This window comes from Panthera uncia (assembly GCF_023721935.1).
Source record: "Panthera uncia isolate 11264 chromosome A1 unlocalized genomic scaffold, Puncia_PCG_1.0 HiC_scaffold_17, whole genome shotgun sequence".
NCBI lineage: Eukaryota > Metazoa > Chordata > Mammalia > Carnivora > Felidae > Panthera > Panthera uncia.
The window spans coordinates 34,105,564-34,114,109 of NW_026057577.1; the positions used below are offsets into that span (position 1 = coordinate 34,105,564).

At 36.5% G+C, this 8,546-nt stretch overlaps 1 protein-coding gene across 2 annotated transcripts in view; it reads left to right on the forward strand.

Annotated features, from left to right (window-relative positions):
- NDFIP1 (Nedd4 family interacting protein 1) overlaps positions 1–2,352 on the forward strand; it is a 56,350-nt gene extending 53,998 nt beyond the window's left edge. For both annotated transcript variants that reach the window (XM_049648519.1, XM_049648518.1), the window contains exon 8: positions 721–2,352. The gene's annotated coding sequence lies outside the window, so the exon portion shown is untranslated. The remainder of the gene's footprint in view (positions 1–720) is intronic.
- Positions 2,353–8,546: the final 6,194 nt, after the last annotated feature.

Genomic DNA, 8,546 nt, shown 5'->3' on the forward strand with positions numbered 1-8,546 from the left:
AGCCTGGAGCCTGCTTCAGATTCTGTGTCTCCCTCTCTCTTTGCCCCTCCCCGGCTCACGCTATGTCTCTCTCTCTCTCTCTCTCTCTCAAAAATAAACATTTAAAAAAATTAGTTTCTTTATCAAATTTTTTCAGAAACATATGCCCCACAATACATTGACTTTTTTGTCTGATTGATTGAAAGAAGTATCTGTGATACCTGTGAGTTTACAGTTATTCTTTAACTTTGCAGTGCTCTAAGTACAGCATGACATCATTGGCGTCCTTTGTGGAAATCTTCCTTGTGTGAGATCTGGCAGAATTGGCAGGGTAAACAGGAGCTTCAGGTGTATTAGGAAAATTACCTGTGCACTTGGATTCTACCGTCTCTTAGTCCCCAAGTTTCAGTCATTGCTGTGGAGGTTAAGTGCAGGATGAAGGAAGTGTTACTTGCGTTTCGTTATGTTGTTAGGACGTTTGGAGAGACAGATCGATCCCTGGCTTCGTGGGCTTTAGAGAAAGCATTCAAGTTCTTCCTAGTTCTAGAGTCCTTGGTAACTTTAAGAACTGAAATGTTAATGTTTATTGAATAGTATGATGTCAGTGTAGAGTAATCTTAAAGCTATGTTAAAATCTACTTGTGTCTGCAAACATCCTGCCTTCTTTTGTGACTACATCCTTCTCTTGGCCAAAATAACAAGCTAACTAGAGTTTCAATATTCAATATCCTTCTCTGGCAGATGTTTTCTGGCAAAGGCCTTCCTGCGTTTATGAATTCTCTCTCAAGAAGCAAGAGAACACCTGCAGGAAGTGAATCAAGATGCAGAACACAGAGGAATAATCACCTGCTTTAAAAAAATAAAGTACTGTTGAAAAAGATCATTTCTCTTTATTTGTTCCTAGGTGTAAAATTTTAATAGTTAATGCAAAATTCCATAAACTTTGAATCATTAGTGGTTAATGTTTGAAAAAGCTCTCGCAATCAAGTATGTGATGTATTAATAATGCCTTATCTATTGTTTGTAGTTATTTTAAATAGCATGAGCCTTGTCCCTGTAGTCAGTAGGGGGCAATCTTGCTTTATTCATCCTCCATCTCAAAATGAACTTGGAATTAAGTATTTTAGTGTAAGATATGTATAATGCTGGCCATTTTAAAAGGGATTTTCTCAAAAGTTCAGATTTTTGTTATGACTGCATTTCTACGCATAATCCATACTTGCTGTTAAAATTAATCTAGAAATTTATTCAGTTGTACTGTGAACACCTGGAAGCAAAATCATAGTGCAAAATGCATTTAAGGTGTCGTCAGGATTAAGTTAAGTTCTTAATTGATGAATAATAAGCATTAATTTTTTATAGTCTGTATTCTAAATTTTGCAGTACCTTATTGTTCTGTGTTATGTACCTAAGAAATTGTAAAGGTGTTGTCACTATAAAATAAAAAGGACAAGGACAATTGCAGCTTAATTACATTTTACAGTTGATACTTTATTATTAAGAGTCCTACTCACTCTTTCTTTCTTTCTTTCTTTCTTTCTTTCTTTCTTTCTTTCTTTCCTCCTTTCTTTTTTGTCTCCTGATGATTAGGCCAAGGGCTGGAGTAGGGAGGGTATTAGATACTAAGGAGCAAAGAAAGAATTAGTTTGGAACTTTTGAGATGATCCCTAACATACTGTAGTACTACTTGCTTTTATAATGTGTTAGCAGAAACCGATGAGTTATAAATGTAGAATGATGTGCTTTCTGCCAAGTGGTAATTCACCTTGGTTTGCTATGTTAAAACTGTAAATACAACAGAACATTAATAAACGTCTCTTGTGTAGCAACTTCTGCTGTAGATTAGTGTTTAATTTCTTGGTTTGCATTTGTTCATTGCCAAGGCAATTTTTTTCTAATCTTTATTCATACAGAGTCATGCAGAATCATTCATTAAATTAAAAAAAAAAATTGGTTTGGAGCCAATTTTTTTCTTTTTCTTTTTTTTTTCAGCACAAAAAGTTCCCTTCTGTTACTCTCAGTACATTCCTAAAGATGTATGTGAAAATTGGTTCTGCAAAAGATAATGGACTAAATACAGAGGAGTTGTAGAGATCTTAAATCACTCCAGAACTCCCAATTATGCTTCATTTTTTAGACCTAATCCTAGATAGTTTATTTCCAATATTTTCTGCATGTTTCTTGCCTTTGCTCTTTTTCTCATTTGAGCACTATCCACTAGTTTAAGCCCTATGAGAACCCGGCTGAGGCGAAAGACTCCTCATTCCTCCGTTTCTATTCTTGTCCCAGTTGTGTTAAATTTAAAGTCCCGTGGTTCTTACAATGTCAGCCATTTGATGTGTCCCCCCCCCTTCTTCCACTTACTAAATAAAATATAAAGAACAAATGCAGCATGCAGCAAGATGGTCATGTAACTCACAGATCACCAGCGTGTATGGCAGCTGCAAATGTTCTTTTATCTCCTGCATGCAAATATCTGGGATCAGCCTCAGAAGTCTGTTTAGGGGTGTCAATATGTAATGCATAGAAGTGTAGGTTGTTTGAGAGCTAAATAGGAGAATTGAGGGCCTCCTGGATGGACATTTCAATGATCATTCCATCTTGTTTGTTATTTGCAATAGTTATATATTCTTGTTCAAAAGTTATATTTTGCAGTAGATAAGCAGGGGGTTTTAATGAAAGTCTCTTTGAATCTCTTTGAAGATTTTTACATTTTGAATTAGATTATGCCAACAGTATAATTTGGAAAATTTTATAGCCTATATCGTGTTCTAAGTTTAAGAATGAATATATCTCCAACAATCATAATAAATCGGGATGCATGCAAGAGAGAACTATTGAAATTATCTTACAGGACAAAATAGAAGGTCTCTAAACCACATAAACTGGAACATTATAAACTCGCTTTGTGTTTAATCTTTAGGTCCTTGTGCCTTATTTGGTTTTGTATATTCAAAGGACTAAAACATTTGGAATTTCTATTTCTACATATTTGGTGGTCCTTAAGACTTTGTCACATGTAAATCTATAGTTTGACATGCTTTCAAAGTACTTAGAAGGATGATTTCTCCTTTTTCTTTTAAATGTTCTAAATATTAAGGTCTTTTCAGACATGTCAAGTTGGTACCATTTGATACCTAGAGTCCTTAACTATTAGGATGGAAATATTTATACTGTACTATTTTCGTTTTTCTCTCTCATTCTTTTCTGTCTCCCTTCGGTAGTTTCATTATTAAGAATAACCCTTTCATATGAACTATTTGAAAGGGGATACTGAGGAACCATTTATTTGGCTAAGGTGATGGAATAAACTGCCCTTGATCCTGAACTAAGGGACAACTAGGGCTTACCTATGACCACAGAGGTCCCTCATGCCTCTTACTTCTGTTCATTTGGAATTATACAAACTATGTTTAAAGGATTCTGTGTAGCAGTTTCTTTTTTTCAGAAAATTAGATTGCTTTGTGTGGGAATAAAAAGTTATTAAAATCTTGTTAAAAAATTATGAGTGAATATCTTTACTATCGGGGTCAATTTTGTTTACAGTTTTAAAGAAAACAAGATTTTTAAGGAAGTAAATGATAATACTTAAAATTTTTTGTTTGTTCATTTTCTTGTTAAGTATGACTTGGGCTCTGGCCCACCACGAGTCATTCGTGGTACATAGGAAACTTCTTTTGACCTTCACTATATTCTCCTACTAGAATATACTTTACTTAGCCATAAATTGTTTATATTTAAAGGAAGAAATAACTACTGAAAGGGAATTTCAGGGCCAGGAGAAGTGAAAATTCAGTTTAAGTGGTTGCTGAGGTGGCAAGATTCTGAGGTCAGAATCAACAGAAATGTACCCCACAGATGGAGTGTTCTTTAGTTTTGAATCCAACCCTACCACCTCTTCTCTGTGTCCGACCTTGAAGGTTAATGTGGTAGATACTGGAAAAGCACTTGGCCCTGATTCCATTATATCCCAATAATCAAATTTTAACTTCAGACATGCCAAGGCTGGACGTAGAGATGTACGTTCTTGTAAAATGTGCGGGAATATCTTATGAACAGGAAGCTGTGGCCCCTGTGCCCTACCTGAATCTGGTTCTTGGTGAAATCTCAGTGATGGATACAGGTAAGTTGTAAGATGCAGTTTAATAATTTTCAGAATCTGCTATTGTTTTCAGCTATTTAGATTTTCACATTTTTAGGCTTTGATTTAAGAAATGATGAGAGGCGTAACAAAATGCAGATAAGCTCCTATGGATGGTTGGTGCATTCTTAAAATTGTGTTTTGCATATTTTTAATGCCTAAATACTACTTGTAGTCTATAAGGTACATGAGGCGAATTGAGCGAGAGTGTTTGTTAAACCAACATTGAAGTACTCTTGCTTTTGCGTATAGCTGTATACCTTTGTATATGTGTATGGTTGTAGTCATTTAGAGTGCCCACAAAGAGAGAAGAAGTGTTCTTTGAGAGATAGCCTCTTAGTAATCATGGTTTTCTGTAGGCTTTGCTACTAAGTGGAGAATATCTCAAAGAAATACACCAGGAATTCCTGGAGGGCAAAACAGGTTTAGGTTGAGAGTAAAAGGTTTTCAGGAAGAAAAGAGTTAGAGAAACTGATTTTGTATCATCTCTAATCTAAAAAGAGGCTATTTTATAACTCAGTTCATTGTATCACCTACAGCTTGATGGCCTTATAGAAAGACCTGTTCTTATGGGAAATCTGTGAATGGAGATTTGATCTCCTGAGGACAGTGTCCCTGTCTCTAAATTCAAAGTAATCCAACTAATGCATGGCATTTTGATCCTTCCAGTCCTCCTGTTATTTTTAGAATTTGAAACTTGTAGAATATATCACTCAAGTTTTGGTTTAAACCCTGTTTTTACTTAAAAGTCTTTCGTCACCAAAAAGCATTGTTTTCTGATGGTGAGAGTTTTAACTCTTAAGTTCAATTGGTGAATTACTAAGATGTAAACTGAAAGGCAAATCTCTTAAACCTGAATATAGAATATATGAAATGTATGAAATATATGCCAGTTTCATCCAAGTCAGAAACTGAGATGCATTTGTGTGAAACAGACCTCTCCCAATCCTGCTTTGTATGTTGTTCTTCCTGTTCTAAAAGTGATTAGTTTTTACCATTTATATGGGAAATGAAATGTTTTACAAACTTCCCCATCCATGTGTGATTGCAGGTTTATAGACACCAAAGTGGTGTCCTTCAAGTCTTACAAAGATAAATGCTGAGGCTCTGAGGAGACAGTAGTCCTTGTTCATTAGTTGTCTGGGAGTTTCAAGAGTGGTAGAGAAAGCCTGGGAAACAAGAAAATGGGTCAGAAACCTAAGACAAATCTCAAATAGAAAAGGTGATTTCTTGACACAAAGCATTATCAGCTAAACTACAACTAAGCACGGGCTGCCCTCTGACTATGAAACAGCCTGATTCTTCTCTGAAATTCATCCAGAGCTGCAGTGATTTTCCACCTTGCAGAGTTAGGGTTTGCATTCATGTCCCCTACTGAGAGCTGCTTCCCCCATTTAAGCCACTTACTTCCTGAGCCAAGTAGAGGATTGAAGCAACCTATTATCATAACTTGGCTAGAGTTACACTTGATGAAACCTCCTTCTTTTCTTTTGTACAACAGTTAGAAATGCCTTAAATGTCCCCTTATATGAGGTTTTAGAAAGAATTTTGCCATCTGCTTACTGATTTCACATCTTTATTTTGATGGGACATTTCACAGGCTGTATTTGGCAGTCACTGAGTTCAGATGTCATTCTGGTTATTTGGGCATGTTCGTTTCTTCTCTGATGATCAACTTGAGCGATTTTTACATTGAAGATTTCTTTCCAGTTGATATTTTAATTGGAATTTCAGATTATTAGTAAGTGAGCCACTTGATTTCTTGGATCAGTATTTTTACCAACCCTTTTATTACGAGCATCATTTGGTAGCATGTAGTTTTTAAAAAAGTGGATATTGGTGGCCGAAAGAAGCAAAATTAGCAGTCCATGTTTTTCTAGGTTTGACTCAGTGACTCTCAAACTCTGGATCTGTGAACATATCATGTATATGAGAAAAACCTTTTTTGGGGCTGTTCTGTATGTTTTCCTTGAGGCTGTATGTGTGAAATGGGGTTTAATCTGTAGGTAGGTCTCCCACCCATTTTTGGCGCAAGCCCATCTGTGATTTGGCAGTTTCCTAGATTTGGTATTGAAACAAAACTTTGTTTCTCTAACATCGATCTTGTAGAATTGTAAATAGTCAGACTTGGTTCCTGCAGCAAGCAGTACCACAGAGCTTCCAAATAAGGATCATGGTGGGTAAGTACTCATCTTGAGCCTTCACTTTCCATAGAAGGTTGAATAGAAGAAATTTGTAGAGCTGTGTACCTACCTACACTTAAAAGTAAGAGTTAATTTTTCATTAGAATATTTTCAGGGCATTGTTTGCTGGGTAAGATCAGAATTAGTTTGTCTTCAAAATAGGTCTGTAGGTCTTCTCAAAGCTCATGGCTACAGTACTTTCCTCTGTTTTATGGCAGGACTGTGGGAAGGAGTATGTTTGCAGAACAACTGGGAAAGCCATAGAGAAATTAATTGCTAGAATTAATTTGGCTAAGAATGATTGTGGACTCTTCCTCGGATGTCCTTAAAATAAAGTAGATTGTTGTCTGTTTGAAATGGTTTAAGGGTAAAGGAAAAGGAATGGATTAGCGGGCCCCTTAAAATCCCCAAGAGCTCTAGAGGTTTGTATGTGGCCTATGTCAGTGACAGATGGAGTAGTAAGTTGGACAGATGTCACATCTGCTGTTCTCAAGGCCATGCTTATTTTTAATGTGGTGACCTTATGGGAGCATTGTCCTAGATAGTCTGCAAGAGGGAGAAGAGTGTGTCTAAACTTCTGGTAAACCTAACTTGGGAGGCATATTACCTGCTACTACATAGGTTTTAGGATCAAATAAGTTACACTTTGCTCAGAATTCCAAAATGAGAAAACAAAAAGCAACCTCAAGTTTCTGAAGCCATTTTTCAAACCTTTGTATATTCTGAGGGAATTTTGTTTAGGTGGTATTAGCAAATGTTACCTTTACGAATCCTTCCCCTAAGGGACTATGGGAGGAAGAAAGAAAGCAGATTAGGTGGGTAAGGAGGGCCCTAGAGGAAATGAAGTCTGACTTGTTAAGAAAGGACTGATAGAAGAGGGTAGCAAATCGGTTCCTTTTGTTCTTTGCTCCTGCTTTAATCCTTTAGACTCACAGGATAAAATTGCCAGCTAATTGCTAGGAGCCTCCTATAAAAGAGGATTGGCCTAAATTGAAGAATAAACTTAGAGAGTGACTAAGGATTTTTTTTTTAATTCCTCCTTTATTCGGGTCACTTTTCTTTACATATGATTATGTCTCCAAGAAGTGGTTGGATACCCTCTTGAGAGGTTTTCTTTTCAAAAAAGAAAGAAAAAAGTCCCTGAAATTCCATAGACTCTCTTCCCCCTCACTGTAGCCTTTTTGTAAGAGTATGATGAACTGAATTCACTAGACAGTAGTTTAAATTAAAAAAAAAAAAAGACAACTGTGTTGCATAGCGGCATTTTTATACAAGTGACTGATTGGTAGAAGTATATTGACCATTTTTAAGTGCAATCTGATCTTTCAGCAGGAGATATAATTGAAGTGTCAGAGAATTTAATCTGCGTACAGACACTGAGGACAAATGATTGTGTTTTTATCTTGGTGCCAGTCTCCAATCATTTCCTCATTGGGTACTTATTTTCAAATAATACCTGATCCATCCAAAAACAGTATGCTAAAAATTGTCATTAAAACATATCAAGTTTTAATAGCAAGCCATGGATACTTTTACTGCCCTTGATTTATTGCCAGGTGTATTTTCTTAGAAGGAAAGGTAAATAAATGTGTTCTGCAGAAAATACGTAGTGTAAGTCAGTCCCAGTAGCGGTTAGGCTATTATTTTTTAACTAGATGGTGAAGCATTTACACACTTAGTTTATTAGTGACCTTCCCATAAAATTTTTAGGAACACAGTGCCAAGCAGAGGTCATAAGTTTATCCAAGCTGGCCTTGTGGAGCACTGCTTTGGGTGACATCACACAGCTGAAGAGAAGCCAAGACACCTGCCCCACATCTTCACATTCCAAATGGCCTTGGCTTTACCTCCATCTACAGGGCTTTATTCCCTTCAGAAAGACTTATGGGTGAAGTTTAGATGATCACCTGTGTCCAAACTGATAAAACTACTTTGGAAAACAAAGTTCTACTTTTATGTATTATAAATCCTTGTGCCTTGGCTTTTTAGTTTTAAATCACTTAACTGAGATATGACTGACATACAAAAAGCTATATATATATATTTTTTTAATTTTTTTTAACGTTTATTTATTTTTGAGACAGAGAGAGACAGAGCATGAACGGGGGAAGGTCACAGAGAGAGGGAGACACAGAATCTGAAACAGGCTCCAGGCTCTGAGCTGTCAGCACAGAGCCCGACGCGGGGCTTGAACTCACTGACCGCGAGATCATGACCTGAGCCGAAGTCGGACGCTTAACCGA